The following is an 18,660-nucleotide window of genomic DNA, read 5'->3' as shown; positions in this document are numbered from 1 at the left end:
CCCTCTCCCCCCCCTCTGGTGGAAAAACTTTTTATTGTAATTAACCCACTGCTGGTCGACCACAGAGGTAGAATATATATTTGTGAATTGAACGATGAACCTGAGGAGATATTTTCCATCATATTTATAGTATGAAACCATAAGCAGATAAGGTGCTAGATGGGCTGTAGCCTTGTTCAATCATATTTTGACACAAGGGATTGAGCAAGGGTGTTTCCATCAATCAGATTGGAGTAGACTCCTGGCCCTTGGAAGATGAACATAGTTTGACCTTGACAGCCAGATGGAGAAGCTGTCCTTGTGATGTCTGGACTCAAACAACTGTTTCCTTACAACAGAAGCTGTTCAGCTCTTGGGAAATTCCCAGCTCTTGTTGGGTCTGAGAATTGAATTTTATTGTTCTTCTGATTAACTGGAGCCTGTAAATATACTGGAAGTACTTAGAATCAGGTTCTAATTATAAATGTGTTACATAATTACTTATTATATCACATGTTTTATATAAATATGTTAAATAGTTATATAATTAATAATATTAACACACTGTATTATTATAAGCAATATTATATAATATAAACCATATGAAATTGTTAAATAAGATCTTTAAGCCAAAGAAACTAAACCCACTAAAGTAGAGATGGGGTAAATTAATTTGCCTTTTGTGCTGTGATAAATATAATTGGGAAAGAACTTTAAAGGTTTAGAATTGTTTCATCTACAGCTGACAGCCCACTGCAAGGTGAAATCAAGAAGGGGGGAAGACAAGGTGGAAACCTAGACACAGAAATCAAAGAAAGAAGGCATGGAGGAACTCCACTTACTGTCTTTCAGCAGATGTTTTCTTAGGTTGCCTTCTCACAAAACCCAATGTTTCCTGCCCACATATGTGTGCTAGCCACAGTGGAATGATCCTTTACACATCAATCTTTACCCAGAAAATCTAGTATACAAAGTCTACATGTTATCTGATGGAGATATATTATGAATGAGGTTTCCTCTTTCCAAGTGATCAAGATTTTATGAAACTAACCCCCAAAAAGGATATGGGTGCTGTGTAGAAGTCTACTGGATGATGCGAGAGGAAAGTGGAAGATAGAGCCTAAGAATGCCGATACCTTAAAATGTTCACCCAAAGATAAATCAGGTGACAATATAAGATATTGGATTCTGCATGAAAAAGTATGATTACCTTAAATTTATGTGCCTGTTTGTGCTATAAATTCTAGCATTCTTGTGTCAAAGTGTTTGCAGAATCAGTGGTGCCAGCAATTAATGTAAATAAAGCTGTTGTACCAGCAATAATCAAGCTCACTACCCATTGCTTCTGCTTACACCCTGACTCATTTCTTCCAGTATTTGCAAGGTTTTTTTTTTTTCAGAATACCAAAGTTCTATGATATTGAGGGCAATACAACAAAAGCTGGTTGATAGACCTCCTTAACAGTCATGTCATGTTTCAACACACTAACAGAGTTAGAAGGTGTACAATGAATGCAACTACATTAAATACTATAGAAGAAACAAAAGTAATTTAAACTTCACAGTTAACAGAGCCTTAACACATGAACTAACACTTGTTTGAAATCCAGAACCTGTCCCAACAATATCTCTTGCTAGGGTAACATCATAGAGAACTACAGCTAACTTTCAAATATGTCTCTGAAATTGATCAAAAGCAGCCTTACAAATGAAGTCTGTTCTTTCCAATAATGGATTGTTTTCTACACCAGTCTGTGATTGAATCCGAATAACTGGTAACATTTAAGAAAAATTCAACAGTCATTTTAACTTCTCTTTTTGATTCTCTGTTCCACAGGGTCTAAAAACTTGAGGCAAGGCAGCTTTTCCTACCTGGGGTAAAAGTAAGCAAAGGTGGGTCAAGAATGTGTGTCCAATACAGCTTCCCAGTCACCCCTGTGAGGGCACTCATCAAGCTCATGGGTCAACATCATTCTTTGTCCTGGCATCAGCATGTCTCACCCATCACTCTGGCAGCCAGAGAAGTAGGCTCAGATAGTTTGGTCATCCTGATATGTCCTAAGAAGCAGTGATCACGGGAGTGCTCATGTAACTTTGTTTGTTGCCTTGTTTGTTCTTTGACTATTTGTATTTATTGTCTTGCTTGTTTCTTGACTATTTACATCTATTGTATTGTTAGTAACTTAACCTAGAATTGATCTTAATAGTTTCATGTAATTAAAATGGCATAAAAGTAAAAATGAGGAGAGGAGATGGGATAGAGGATATCTAGGGACTTGAAATGGAGAAAGGGAATGACATCTGAAATGTAAATAAATAAAATATTAAATAAAAAAATTAACTGTTTGAAAAAATCTGGCAATCTCTCAAATCTCATTTGTGATTTTTTCAAAGGTCCTGACATATTAAACAATGAAAGATTTAATATTTATATAAGAAATCAAAAAGTCCTGAACCAGGACTGCTTATGAGAATGCATGAAATCTCAGTACACTGGTAGCTGAAGTGCATGGAACTTGGCTTTTTCCTATTCCGTACCAATTTGGAAAACAAAGACATTTCAATAACATACAAGCCATTAAATATATTCTCATAAAGAAAAGATGCAGAATATTCTGAATCTGTACTCTAATTCAGCTATGTATTCTATGATACACATGGACATTCTAACTGTGTAGCAGAAAGCTGTGAGAACACATGAAATTTCCAAGACTTCAAGGTTTTAAGACTCCCACAAGGAAGAAGCGGACAGTAGTATGCAAGCTCCAAGTCTCACAAGCCGTTCAAAGACCATGATGAGACACTTCACACACCCTTCCCATTCATAGTTTACTGCTAATTATCAGCTGCTTTGGGACATCTGAGAGCGAAGATTGCACCAAGGGATTTCTCCAGAGTGTAGATTTTAAAGTTGTCAATGCTGCTATCTTCGTGTCATTACTGTTCCCGTATGTAGCCCTACATCCATAGTCATCTAAATAGCTTCTTTTATTTACATTTCTTGGAAATAATTTTTGTTTCATCAACATGGATGTTAGTGTTCTCCAACTACTATCTTTCATCAGTTCCAAGCTGATATAAATAGAAATTTGTTCATATTTTCTGTGGAAATGTGTCTCACAACATCTATGGTTTAAAAACTATGTAGCAAGGAAGGTATTGCCAATGATTTTTATTGTCATAAAAATTGTAGCATTGGGTCGTGCATTTTTACATGTAGAACAAGAATCTTTTGATGAGACAATTGGGAAATAATTAAAAGTTCAGTGACAGCCTGCATATAGGAGCCACACTTCCCACTCCTACTCCACTCACTGGAAACGTTGTCTCCTGTTGTGGACCCCAGATTCCAATAAACTTATATACCTGTCTCTTGAGACAGAATGTCCTACTGCAAGCTTCTTGAAGTAGTCTCACCTCAACCTACACCATAACACCTCAGGAACTCCAGTTCTTCTTGCAGATGTTAGTCCCACTAGGTCTTTTCAATAGCATAATCATCCTATTCTCCTAGACCTTATCCATTTCTATGTGCTACCAAGCAATGTGAAGAAGCCATGTGTCCCTACCAGGGACTCTAGCAGCTAAACTTGCCTAGCATCCAGCAACCAAAGAATGGAACACCAACCCCACAAAGATGAAACCTTAAATAATCACAAAAAATATATGAAACCTCATAACTCCACATGATAAAACATACAAACAGGAGAGCCAATAAAATATGTTTCCAACAGTGCAGAGTAAACCTTACTAGAATTTGTGTTGAAAATGTAATAAAACTAAAGCTTGAGGGAAGAATGTCAGACCATCCATCATGTATACGTAAAGGTCAAGGAGTTTGAAAAGCACATAAGTAAATTCCTTAAGTAAGACTGAAAAAAAAAAAAAAGAAATCACTGAAGAAAATAATGAAGTTTCCAGGACAAGAAAGTAGAATTGCAGTTGTTATGTAACGTGATCTTCTTGTAGGACTCCTAACAGTGGGCTTTTTCTGACTTTTGACCTTCCTCTTTGAGAATCTTTCCTCATACTGAATTGCCTCTTTCAGTCTTAATAGGAGAGGTGGTGCTTAGTTAAAACCAGAAAAGGTTATGATGTCAACATAAGCCTCGGCCACCTAAGACAGGGCAGCCCTGGGTGGGGAGGCTGACCCAGTGACGGGTAAGAGTTTGAGCACCGCCCTCCAAAGAGACTCAGACCCGCCGTGAGACCCCCAAATATGGGAGTTACGAAACCTTCCCAGGGATCTCAACTACCACCCTCTGTAATAAAACAAAAAAGGGGGAGATGTAGGAAGCCGCGGCTTGTGCTGGCAGAATCCGCCATTCCAAGATGGCGCTGGCATCTGGCGCTCTTCCTAGTAAACAAGTAAACTGCGCATGTGCTATGGTAAAAGCGGGCCAAAGTCATAGCCCATCCCAGGGTGTTTTGGCGGGCGACGAGTAAGCAGCAATCAGAGGTGAGCACACAACTCTAAGGGTATATAAACAGTGCTTTTTCCAGGCCTGGGGTCTTCCACCATTTTGTTTTTGGAATAAACGTTTTGCTGCGGAAGGATCCTGATGTGTGTCCGCGTGCATTCTTGCTGGCGTGACGATTACACAAGCATCACACATGATCATATATGCCTTTTTTGGAGCTTGACCAAAAAAGAAACACTGACCTCAGGCCATGGGTCATTTGGTCTGCAGTATCATCTTCATCAACGCTCAGCAGAGCAACATTCTTGAATTCTTAAGCTCCCAATATATCCTTAAAACATCGAGAGAGGCATTAGAATTATCCCAAATACACTGCAAGTGTCATTAAATTTCTTCCTAATTACAATGAAGACCTCTGTAAACTGTAGAACTAATATGAATCCAATGGTATTTGGAATGACACTCAAGATGGCTACTTAGCCTTAAAATCTGAACATCCTTCTTGTAATTTGAATACTATAAACAGCATCATTCCATTTTTCCAAATGCCTGTCTAAATCCTCTGGTATATTCAACACTTTAGTAACAATTTTTTGCTAAATTGATTAACAAAAGTAGCTGTCTAATTAATTGCAGAAACAGTGGTGCTAACAATTAATGTAATTAAAGCTGTTATACCAGCAATAATCAAGCCTACTCCCCCTTGCTTCTGTTTAAGCCTGACTCATTTCCTCAGGGCACAAAAACAAAAGCTGGTTGATAGACCTCCAAAACTGACATTCAGGATTTCAAAACACAAACAGTTAGAAGGTGTACAATCAATGCGAATTATATTAAATACTGTAGAAGAAAAAAAGTATTTTAAATGACACTTAATAGAGATAATATATGATTAATAAGAAAAGAGCTAACACATGTGCTAACATCTGTTTGAAATCCAGATCCTGACCCAACTTTATCTTTTGCTAAAATAACATCAGAGAGAACTGCTGCTAATTTCCATATGTGTCTCTGAAAATGTCTGCAGCCAGCCTTCCAAATAAAAACTGTTCTTTCCAATATTGGATTGATTTTGAGACCAGTTTATGATTGAGTGTGAATAACTGGTCACATTTAATAACAATACAAGAGGCATTATAACTTCTCTTTTTCATTCTATCTTCCACAAGGTCTAAGAATTTGATGCAAGGCAGCTTGTTCCATCAAGGGTATAGGTAAGCAATGGTGGGTGGGGAATTTATGTACAATACAGCTTCCCAGTCACCATTGATAGGGCACTCAGGAAGCTAAAAGGTCAGCATCAACCTTTGTCCTAGCCTCAGCATGTCTCACTCATCGCTCTGTTGACCACCACGCTCCTTCAGCATCCTGCAGAAGAATCAAAAACATCCCCTATTCCACATATTTAATACCTGATGGCAATCATGCCTTACACCAGTAAGTGTATCCTTACCTTTCTCCTACGCATAAATATGCCTAGTTTTACAGTGCCATAGAAACTCAGCAGAAAGGTTTTTGGAATCCAAATTTAAAAAACAAAACCTTTGAAATATAAAATAAAAAGAATGTGATTTAAATGAATTTGTTGTGTACAGGCGTATATCTCCCCCTTTTTTACGTTATGAAGCAATTGTGCTGAAGTTCCATGGGCCCGTTCCACAGACTCTTCCCCTTGACAATTATAAAGAATCCCAGTAATATGGGTAATGTTAAATTGCTGCTAAAGAGTCTCAAATGTTCTAATGCCATAGCCAGTTCCATTATTTGTTTGTTTATTTCTTTTAATTTTATTATTGGGTACCTTTTCTACATTTCAGATCTTATCTCCTTTTCCAATTCTCCACCCAGAGAAATTTCTTTACTCATATTCTCTTTTCATATTTCTATGAAGGTATGCCCCCACTCACCCACCCACTCCCACCTCCCTCTATGTGTGTTCCCAGGGTAGCTACAAATAGGAATCAGACATTAGGCTAGAAAAAAGAAGTAATTTCAGGTAGAAATCTAAATCATAGTCTAGAACAAAGAAATAATTTCAGGCAGGAATCTACATCTTATGTTAGAACAAAGAAGTAACTTCAGACAGGAATCTAAATCTTAGGCTGGAACAAGGAAGTAGGCTTCAGACATGAAAATGAGTTTTGGCTAGAAAAGGGAAGTAGGACAAGATATTGTGCTCATCATGATAGATCCATAGAAACAGTGACCATGGGAGTGTTCATGTAATTGAGTTTAATACATTGCTAGATTTTGACTATTTGAGTTTATTGTCTTACTTGTTCATTAACTATTGCATCTATTGTATTGCTCATTCCTCAACCTAGAACTGACCTTAATACATGCATGTAATTAAAATGATATTAAAGCACAAAGTAGGAGGGAAGATGGGATGGGGGTTCTAGGGAGAGGAAATAGAAGAAAGAGAATGATATCTGAAATGTAAATAAATAAAAGAAAAATGCCTAAAATGAAATTTTATTTAAATTTGTATTAATTAAATTTCAACCACTAACTCACTCATATCTCTGGTAGACAAATTCTTCATTCCTGCAGGGTAGTACTCATCAGAGACCTATTTGGTTCAGTTCTGGAAGTAATGCCAAACAAGGTGATAAAATGTCTTTCTCATAAAATATCAACTGCAAAATTGGATCCAACTCTAAAAACCAAGCAAGAAAAAACACATAAATAATTAAATAACTAAATAAATAAATAAATGAGTAAATAAAATAATAGCAAATGTAAAATTTTTTTAGGAAACTTACATTCATTCAATAAACACTACTGATAACTTGTTTTTGTTCTGTTTTGTGGTTTATTTTTTTAATATATTCAATTTATATCCATATCACAGAATCTCTCCCTCCTCCATTCCTACACTCATACTTAAAGTCCATACCCTCATGGTCCCCTATCCTTCTCTTCAAAGAAAGGAAACCCCTCTTGGGTACCACTTCACCCTGGGACATCTAGTCCCTGTAGGACAAGGCAAAGCCTCCCCCACTTAGAACCAACCATGGAATCTAGGAAGGGATAAGGGATCCAATTCTAAAGAAGGGAGACAATGACATCCACAACATCAATTGTTATGGTATCCACCTGAAGACCAAGCTTTATATTTGTGATAAATATGCAGGGGTCTAGCTTGTTCATGTTCCGTTACTTAGATTTATGAATCTTATGGTGCTTCTTGAGACTATCAAACATATCTATTTTCCACTAAATTCCTTTTTTAACATTTATTGATTTGTTTACTTATTTATTTATTTATACTCTCCAGATTTTATTCCTCTCCCAGTCCACTCTCCCACTTTTCCACATACCACAACTCCTCCAAGCTCCCCCAACCCGGTCTCCATGAAGTTGTCCCCAGCCTCCAGCCCCCACTCCAACAGACTCTAAACTCCAAGGAAACCCCAGTCTCTTTAGCGTTAGGTGCATCTTCACTGACTAAACCCAAACTTGAGTGTCCTCTGCTGTATATGTGTTAGGGGCCTCATATCAGATGATTTATGCTCCCAGTGTGGTGGTCCATTGTTTGAGAGATCTTGGCAATACAGGTTAATTGAAACTGCTGGTTCTCCTAAAGGCTTGCCCAATTCCTCACCTTCTAGCCATTTTAACCAAACTATATGACAATAAATTTGTCTCTCACAAAAAAAATTGAAGAAGATCTGAGAAAATGGAGAGATCTCCCATGCTCATGGATTGGCAGAATTAACATAACAAAAATGGCATCCTTCCAAAGACAATCTACATATTCAGTGCAATCCTCATCAAAACCACAACACAATTCTTCAAAGATGTGGTAAGAGAAATTGACAAATTCATCTGGAAAGGCAAACAAAACAAAAACAAAACAAAAAACTCAACAAAACAGGATAGCAAAAAAAAATATCTTAACAATAAAAGAACAGCTGGCAGAATTTTGATACCTTCCCTCAAGCTTATTACAGAGAAATGATAAAAAAACTGTATAATAATTGTACAGACACAGACACGTTGATCAATGAAATAGAATTGAAGACCCAGAAATGAAACAGCACACCTATGGACACTTGATCTTTCACAACGATGCCAAGAATATATAAGAGAAAAGAGAATGCATCTTCAATAATTGGTGCTCATCTAATTTGCTGTCTGTAATTTAAAAAATGAAAACAGAATCATATTTGTCAAATTGTACAAAGCTCAAGTCCAATTGGATCCAGGACATCAAAATAAAAGCACGTTCACCAAATAGAAGAGAAAGTGGGAAAGAGCCTTGAACTCATTGGCACAGGGTGAAATTTTCTGAAGAGAACTCTAATGGTTAATGATCTAAGAACAAGAATTGATTAATGGGACCTCATTAAACTGGGAAGTTTCTGTAAAGCAAAGGCCATAGTCAGTAAGAAGCATCAGCAACCTATAGATTGGGGAAAAAAATATTCACTAACCCCATATCTGATAGACAGCTAACATTCAAATTATATAAAAACCTCAAAAAGCAAAAAACAAATCAAAAAATCAAAAAAAACTAGGGTATAGAAATACACCTGAATTCACAGCAGATGAGTCTCAAATGGGTGAGGAACAACTAAAGAAATGTTCAAAGTCCTGAGTGATCAGAGAAATGCAAATCAAGAAGACCCTGAGAGTCCACTTTACACCAATCAGAATGGTTAAGATCAGAAGCCCAGGAGACAACACATGTTGGGAAGGATGTGGAGAAAGAAAACTCCTCCATTGCTGGTGGGATTGCAAACTGAATTTCTATGCTACATATTGGTTTACCCTGAGAGAAGGAAGGTAAACTAAGATTTGTGTGCAGAACATCTCAGACAACCATCAGCTACAATACACACACATAGGTCAATTACACTCATCACATGAACCACATTATCTCCTGAAACTTAAAGGTGAAATCCCTTGGCCTCTAGAAAACAGACCTGATAACAACCATTCTTGACTTCAAAATATTCCCTTAACACCTGAAAGCAAGAGTTGTAGTTCTACGATGAGAACTGTCAACAGGGGAGAAAAGTTCAGAGCATATGTACTGCCTGGTCAAGCCTACATAGAATATCCATTGCTACTTCAAGTGAAATAATTGCAACTCTGAGGGGAGATGAGGTCACAGAATCACAGATCCATATCTCAGGCTCTGGTACCTCTTTTCAGATGCCGTTTTCAATTTTGTGGCCAGGACACTGATATCAGCATCCCAGGAAGAGAAATGGTGCAAAAAGTGGAAGAGACTGCAATCTGAGAGCAGAGAAGATTTAACATATGAGTCTTGGTAAGTAATCCTAACAGACATTCAGACATGGCACTGAATCTCAATGAATACCAAAGCTACATAGGACACAGAGATACTCCTCAGGAAGGAAATCAGATAGAAATGAATGCTGGGGTCCTACAAGCACTGCATTCCACTTCTTACCTGGCCCACCCTTCACTGTCAGTGCCATCTGTGCTGTCATACTCGCAAAGAATCTGGTGCTTAAGAATGTCTGTCTGAAAGAAATCATTTTCCCTTATGAAAGATGGATGGATGGATGATTCATTCACAAAATATTTGTGGCAAGGATTCTTCCATTATGAACTTGGAAATATCCAAATTATTTTATGAATTATTTGTAAATAATTTTTATAAACAAAACAGACTAAAATCTAAGTACCCTGACAGTAAATTCACAGCTTTAATAACCTGATATTCCATATAACATGCATAGTACATTTTCAGGACTTCTACAGGTACAACTACTATAACTTCACCTTTGAAGGGATGAGTGGAATATGTTCCAGAAACCAATCAGTTCTACCAGAAATTACACATGACTGCTAGTCTCATTTGAACAAAACTTTGTCTCTGTTTCAGAGTGAGAATATGATTAGTAAAAATAGGGTTCCTACCAGTTTGAAATGATAATAATTGAATAATGAACTTCAGTATTATTTCTGTGAATATAGAAAGTATATTTATAAATTTTATTTCTTTCTGATTTCAATGCTAGAATTAAATATTAAGCACATAGTGCAAACGTTGACATCAAATATAAGATTCCTTATTACCTGTATAGGAAATTAAAAGCAGAAAAACTGGCCCCATAGACAAGATCTATAGGATATTGTTTTCTCACTACTAACTTTCCCTCTCCTCCTAAATATTTCAAACATTAATGTCTATTGTTGTAGTAATCTTTTTCCACCTGTGATAGTGTTTGAAGCTAATGTTATCTAAATGCTAGTGAGAATTACAGCCTAAGTTACAAAACTCAACTCTTATATCCTTAAATATAGCATCACTTAACTTGGTGATACAAACATAATATATGATCTTCCCTTCATAATAATCTTGTTGCCCAATTACTTTACTTTATATGGATTTGTGTTTACTTCCCAGAGTTAAATTAATGCCATATGACTACTGGCTAGTTGATTTGATGCGGTCATTGCTTTATTTCAAACATGAGCCTGTACTCTTACAGATGTTTTTCTGCTTGTCCTGTTAATGAGACATTGTTAGTTTTTCACACAATTCACAAAGTATGAACCTAGATATATCCAAATGCTTTGAGGCCTCATTCTATCACCTTTATGTGTAGAAATTATGCCAAAGTGGTAGATGCCCAACATGTTGAATATATCTAGTGAATTCATTGGGAAGAGAGAATGGTGACTGTGTCTCCAGCTTCACCTTGCCATGCAGGACCTCAGTTTGAGAACAAGAACTGACAGCATGGAAACCAGTGAGTTGCTTCTAGGAATGACTTTCCTCTCTCTAACTATAATTGGAATCCCAGGGAATTTTACTCTTCTATGCCACTATACATATATTTACCTAACAAGCTATACATTAAGGTCTACAGACTGGGTTCTGATACACTTGATTGTAGCCAACATCTTAACTTTACTGTGTAAAGGTGTGGCCAAGACAATATCCTTTTTTGGGTTTAAAGACATTTTCAACGATATGGGATGCAAATGGGGTTTTTTGTACACAGAGTCTCTAGGGGTGCTTGTATTGGCAGCACCGCATTTCTTAGTGTGCTTCAGGCTGTCATCATCAGCTTCAGGATCTCCAGGTGTTCAGAATTTAAGGTAAGAATACACAAATTCATTTGTTGTTCTGTGTACCTCAACTGGGCAATTTATTTATTAACAAGCAGCATGTGTTTTGTGCACATGAGGGCAAACCATGGCAATGAAAGCACAACAAACCTGAAATCTATTAAATTCTGCTATGCTGTGCAGCATGATCCAACCAGTTACATCCTTTATGCAATATTACTGTCAGGCCCTGATATGGTCTTGCTGGGGCTCATGCTATGGGCCAGTGGGTCCATGGTTCTCACACTGTACAGGCACAAGCAGATGATGAAGTACATGTCAAGAACCAAGGCTTCTTCTAGATCCTCCCCTGAGTCCAGAGCCACTAAGACCATCCTTCTTCTGGTCAGTACTTTTGTCTCCTTTTACATAATTTCTTCCCTTTGTCATTCCTTTCTATCTCTCCTGTATAATCCCAGCTGGTCTCTGGTGAATATGGCTGAAATGTCCTCTCTGCTTTTCCCCACTCTTTGTCCCTTTCTTATTTTGAGCCAAAAGTGTCGGGCATTCAGTTACTTCAAAAGGAATAGACACTTCCCCAAGCCCCCTGACCAAGAATAGAATTGAGAGCTTCTGGCCAGATTTGCATGATTATTCATTCATTCTGACAGAACTGTGAACATAATTACAGTAATATCATGGCATTGTAGAGGCTTCTGCAGGTAAGCAAGAAATCAGTGTGAATGCAGGTGAATGTGTTCACACACACACACACATACATGGATACACAAATGTAATTGTGTGTGTCATTTTGTATGCAAGAGTAACTGAATTTCTTAATAACAAAGGTTAATGAAAATGAAAAACTAGGTAAATTTTAGGTTTCAAGTCAAGAATGCTCATGATGTTGTGTTTTCTCGGTTTTTTTTTTTTTTGGATGAAATTTCAATTAGCATTTACTGGAAATCTGTGCTCATATTTTATATCCTTGCCTTTTTACATTCTATGCTCTACCGCATTTTTTTAAAAGGAAAGTAAAATTACACTCTGCATTTTCTGTTCTCCTTGTGGATATGTGACATTTTATCTTCCTTCCTTTGTTATATTCATAGTTTAAATGCAGACTGTATCTATAACGCATTTCAATATACAAGTGCCAATGTATGGCTCGAATTTATTTTCCAACTTTGGACATAGATCTGCATACATTTTAAAGATAGAAAGTAATACAATGAGGCTCAAACATGCCTCCTCCACCTCCTTCTGTATCAAAGAAAAACATGGGGGAAAGTTTGACCTTAATGTGCAGATCATTGTAAACCATTTCATTTCACAAGAGGATGTGTTTCTGAATATAAAATTTATATTTGACTTTGGCAATTTCTCATGTTTCATATACATGGTTTCTATGTTTCTACACATTGCTGATAGAATTCACCTCTGTGAATATGAAAGAATCAACTTGGACACTGATCCCTCAGTTCTAGGAAGAAGGATCAGCAGTTAGGATTGTGTACGCCTCTCACATAGACAAGATTTGAAGTCCAAACACCTCCACACATGAGTTAACCACAGCCTATGACTCTAGATTCCAGGGTGCAATGTCCTCTGCTGGAATCTCAGGCACTGAACATTGTATACAATATTTAAAAACCATGAAAATAAATTTTAAGAATACTTTGCGTTCAGGAGCTCGAGAGATGACTCAGAGGTTAAGAGCACTGACTGCTCTTCCAGAGGTCCTGAGTTCAATTCCCAGCAACTGTGTGGGGCCTCAAACTGAGTGTAATTGGATCTGATGCCCCCTTCTGGTGTGCCTGAAGACAGCTACAGTGTACTCACATGTAGAAAATATATAAATAATTCTAAAACAAAGAAAAGGAAGGAAAACATCTCTGAGAGATGTTTTAATTTGTTTAAAAAAGAGAATACGTTGCTTTCTTAATCAACATTAACGGTGGTATGGAAACATTCTCAGTGTCTCCCCAGACACCATACATTGGAAGCTTGGTACCATTTAGGCGGTTATCCTGGAGAAAACATTACAGGTTCCAGTTCATTCTGACTACTGGTCTTTACATGTGAGTTCTGAACCATGTTCCCACTGACTTTGATCACATCTGCCCTCCTGTCCTCACTGAACCTGTGCAGATTTATCAACCTACTTCTACACTTTAGATAGTATTTTTGACATAAATTACTTTACTTTCTTTGAGAATGATTCAGGTTTATTGATTTCTTCATGGAGAGAAAGTTTGATAAATTAAATATGTGTATTTTTCCGTATAAAGTATCAGAGATGGGAAGTGACATGTGGCTTTTCAAATATGACCGAGTGGTAGCTAAATAAATACTTTCTGAGCATAAAGGAACATGAATACTTTTTGGTTTACACATATATTAACAATTTCCCCCGATTTTTATGGTAATCCATATTCAGTGGATACTCTTTTTTAAAAAAATCTATCATTCATAGATTTTGTTTTGTTATGAATGCATTCCTATAATAGTAGCTCTGCCTTGATTTTACAGAGTTTCCTCAAAACAATTAAGACAGAGAGCAAGAATTAGGATAGCCCATGGATAAAGCACTTAATATAAGCGTTAAAATTACCAACATACTGGTAACAAAAAATTCCCTTACTAGGTTTTACTTATATAGTTTAATGCAAGTCTATTCAGAGAGGTTGCAATAATAATCAAATGAGGTCTTCAATTTGAAGTGCACTGAGTCAGGGGACATTGAATGAGTTAAAGGAAGAAAGAAGAGAAATATAGTTGCATTTTAGTTAAAATAAAAATATCATCTTATACATAAAATAGATGGCAGAATAATGCTCACAGTCAGAACACTGAATTTCATACTAATAGTTTAATCTTGTGTTTAAAGGAAATTATACAGTCCAATATATTTCAAAAGTGTAGTGTTGATCTGGGTACTGACATCTGTCATTGCCTCTCTCAGGTTGGCAGCCATCACACTCTAAGTTTTGTTTTAACTCTCTGACTACTTCTATTACTTTTTACCTCTCAATTACATCGATGACACAGCACATAACACTGAATATTAATCATAGGATCAAATATCTCGACTAGGAGAGCATCTTGATAAGAGTGTGCAGTCAAAAGCAGCAGTGATCTGTCTTCCCAATACATGAGCATTCCCAAAACCTGATGCAATGATTCCGGTAGTGTAAAGTGCACTGAACACTTGCAACTTTCATTAAAACCCTGTATTGTGTTTCACTACTAATTCCAGAGTGCAACTATGTCAATTTATATTATAACAAACATTTATGTCAAGTCATTATATTCATGTATTTCTTAAGAATCCCATACCAATCTCATAAATGTAATGGTGAGATGTGTGAAATCTATGATTGTAAGATGTCTAAATGCTAATTGATGCTTTAGTTGTGGATGTGTTCACACAGACTCAGGAAACCATGGCTACAAATTTTCCAACACACGTGTACATGCCTTCCTCTACTTCCCCCAGATTTAAAGGACTAACATAAGGTTTCATTGGAATAGTGAACATGAAGAAATGAAAGTCCTGGTCAACAGGCTGAGTGCATCATCAATGGCAAAATCATGGAATTCAGTATGAAATTACTCAGAAAATAGAGAATCAAGCTATCTCAATCTCCAGCTAGGCCATTCTTGGGCATACCCTCAAAGGATGCCCTAGCCCACCAGAAGGTCACTTGCTCTATAATGTACTTTGCATCTTTATTTGTCGGGCTGGGTGTTCAGCCACACCTCCAGAGCCCTGCCACAAAGTCTCCATGTCCCAAGTAGAAGGCAGGGAGAACAAGTCTCTGCCTCAAGATTTTCCTGGCCCCACCCTTCTCCCCCACTTCTGATATATAAGATAACCCCTTCCAACATGTTTCAGGAAAGCTCCACACCACCCAAACCCGCCGTCTGTTAATAAATCAATGCATCTTAAATCTCCACATGTCTTGTGAATTTCAGATTCGTGTAAGTCAAGACTGCCGGGTACCCCTGATCGCGCAGGGCAGGGGAGGGACTCTAGCTAGCTGCACACCGTTCTCTTTCATTGTCATGTCTTTGTGTGGTTTAGGTATTAGCACAATTGTGACTTGATAAAATAAATTGGCTAGTGCTCCTTCTGTTTCTAATTTGTGAAACAGTTTATATAGAATTGCTATTAGGTCTTGTTGTGTCTTATTTTTCAGGTCTGATTTTATTTATTTCGATACTGTCTCTGTGTCCTCTGGTTAATCTGGCTAAGAGATTATATATCTTGTTGATTATCTCAAACAACCAGCTCTTCTTCTTGTTAATTCTTTGTATAGCTTTTTCTTTGTTTCTACTTGGTTGATTTCATCCCTGAGTTTGATTATTTCCTGCCATCTACTCCACTTGGATACACTTGGTTCTTTTTGATCTAGAGCTTTCAGGTGTGCTGTCAACCTGCTAGTGTGTGCTCTCTCCAGTTTCTTTATGTAGGTACTTAGAGCTTTGAGTTTTCATCGTAGTAATGCTTTCATTGTGTCTCCAAAGTTTTAGTGTGATGCTTCCTCATTTTCATTAAATTCTAAAAAGTCTTTTATTTGTTTCTTTATTTCTTCCCTGACCAAGTTATCATTGAGTGGAGCATTGTTCAGTTTCCATGTATATGTTGGCTTTCCATTCATTTGATCATTATTGGAGACCAGTATTAGTCTTTGGTGATCTGATAGGATGCAAGGGATGATTGCAGTCTTCTTGTATCTGTTGAAGCCTGTTTTGTGACCAATTATATGGTCAGTTTTGGAGAAAGTATCATGAGTTGCTGAGAAGATGGTATATTATTTTGTTTTTGGATGAAATGTTCTGTACATATCTGCTAAATCCATTTGGTTTATAACTTCTCTTTGTTTTACTGTGTTTCTGGTTTTTTCTGTTTCCATGATGTGTCTATTAATGAGAGTGGGTTGTTGAAGTCTGCCACTACTATTGTGTGAGGTGCAATGTATGCTTTGAGCTTTAGTAAAGTTCCTTTTATGAACGTGGTTCTACTTGCATTTGATCCACTGATGTACAGAATTGAGATTTTATCTTGGTTGATTCTGCCTTTGATGAGTATGAAGTGTCCATTCTTATCTTTCTTAATGACTTCTGTTTGAAGGTTGATTTTATTGTATATCAGGCTGAGTACTCAAGCTTGCTTCTTGGGACCATTTCCTTGAAATATTGTTTTCCAACATTTTATTCTGAGGTAGTGTCTGTCTTTGTCACTGAGTTGGGTTTCCTATATGCAGGAAAATGTTGGGTCCTCTGTACATATCCAGTCCATTAGTCTATGTCTTTTTATTGAGGAATTGAATTCCTTAATGTTAAGAGATATTAATGCAAAGTGATTGTTGCTTCCCGTTATTTTTGTTATTAGAGGTGGAGTTCTGTTTTTGTGTCTATCTTCTTTTGGATTTGTTGGAAGAAGATTAGTTTGTTGTTGTCTGGGGTATAATTTCCCTCCTTGTGTTGGTGGTTTCCCTCTATTGTCCTATATAGGGATGGATTTGTCAAAGATATTGTGTAAATTTGGTTTTGTCTTGATATATCTTAGCTTCTCCATCTATGGTAATTGAGAGTGTTAGAAGTATAGTAGCCAGGTTGTCATTTGTGTTTTCTTAGGATCTGTATGATGCCTCTCCAGGATCTTCTGGCTCTTATAGTCTCTAGTGAGAAGTCTGGTGTCATTCTTATACATGTGCCTTTGTATGTTACTTGACCTTTTTTTTCTTACTGCTTTTTATACTCTTTTTATGTTGTGCATTTGGTGTTTTGATTATTATGTGATGGGGTGAATATCTTTTCTGATCTAGTCTATTTGGAGTTCTGTAGGCTTCTCATATTTTCATAGGGATCTCTTTCTTTAGGTTAGCGAAGTTTTCTTCTTAAATTGTTGAACATATTTACTGGCCCTCTAAGATGGGAATCTTTGCTTTCTTCTATACCTATTATTCTTAGGGTTGTTAATTTCTTATGTACTGCATGATTACTGCATGGTCTCCAGAGCAATAGACTCTCAACAACTAGTTATAATGGGCATGTAAAAATAGTGGCAAACTACTGTGGTGTCCAATTGCCTCACAATCCTCTGAAACCACTAACTCACAGAGAAAAAAGCCTGAAGACAGGCTCAGTCTTGTTGATGAAATAAAAAACTAAGAGAGGCTGGGAGCCTTTGAGGCTGCTTGGCAAGAATCTGACATGGGCCAAGGACAAGGAAATGGACTACTTGGCAGGAATATGACATTGGCAAAAACAAGGAAGTAGGCTACAGAGAGGAATCAGACATTAGGCTTGAACAAAGAAGTAATTTCAGGTAGAAATCTAAATCATGGTCTAGAACGAAAAAAAATAATTTTAGATTGGAATCTAAACCTTAGGCTAGAACAAAGAAGTGATTTCAGACAGGACTCTAAATCTTAGGCTACAACAAGGAAGTAGGCTTCAGACTTGAAAATAACTTTGGCTAGGACAGGGAGATAGGATAAGATATTTTGGTCATCATGATAGACTCTTAGAAACAATGATCAAACGAATGTTCACGTAATTGGGTTTAATACCTTGCTCGTTTTTTGACTATTTGTGTTTACTGTCTGGCTTGTTCCTTGACTATTTGCATCTATTTTCTTGCTCCTTCCTCAACCTAGATCTGACCTTAATACATGCATGTAACTAAAATGGTATAAAAGCAAAAAGTAGGAGAGAGGAGGGGTTCTACGAAAGAATACAGAAGAAAGGGTATGATGTCTGAAATATAAATAAATAAAAATATCCTATAAAAAGGAAAAATGCCTGAAATGAAATTTTACTTAAATTTGTATTAATTAAATTTCAACCACTAACTCACTCATATCTCTGTTAGACAAATTGTGCATCCCTGCAGGGTAGCAGTCATCAGAGCCCTATTTGGTTCAGTTCTGTCAGTAATGCCAAACAATGTGACAAAATTACTTTTTCACAAAATATCAACTGCAAAATTGGATCCAGCTTTAAAAAGCAAGCAAGAAAAAACACATAAATAAATAAATAAATAAATAAATAAATAAATAAATAAATAAGAAAACGAAGTAATACCAAGTGTAAATTCCTTTGGGAAACTTACATTTTTTCAATAGACATTACTGATAACTTGTTTTTGTTTTGTTTTGGCGTTTATTTTTTTAAAAAAATTTACTCACTTTCTATTCATATCACAGATTCTCTC

General features: G+C 36.7%; 1 pseudogene; it reads left to right on the top strand.

Moving 5' to 3' along the window:
- Positions 1-11,124: 11,124 nt before the first annotated feature.
- On the top strand, positions 11,125-12,056 carry LOC114636154 (annotated as a pseudogene).
- Positions 12,057-18,660: the final 6,604 nt, after the last annotated feature.

This window comes from Grammomys surdaster, unplaced genomic scaffold (assembly GCF_004785775.1).
Source record: "Grammomys surdaster isolate TR1022 unplaced genomic scaffold, NIH_TR_1.0 122578, whole genome shotgun sequence".
Taxonomy (NCBI): domain Eukaryota; kingdom Metazoa; phylum Chordata; class Mammalia; order Rodentia; family Muridae; genus Grammomys; species Grammomys surdaster.
This window is presented reverse-complemented; position numbering and strand designations above follow the sequence as displayed.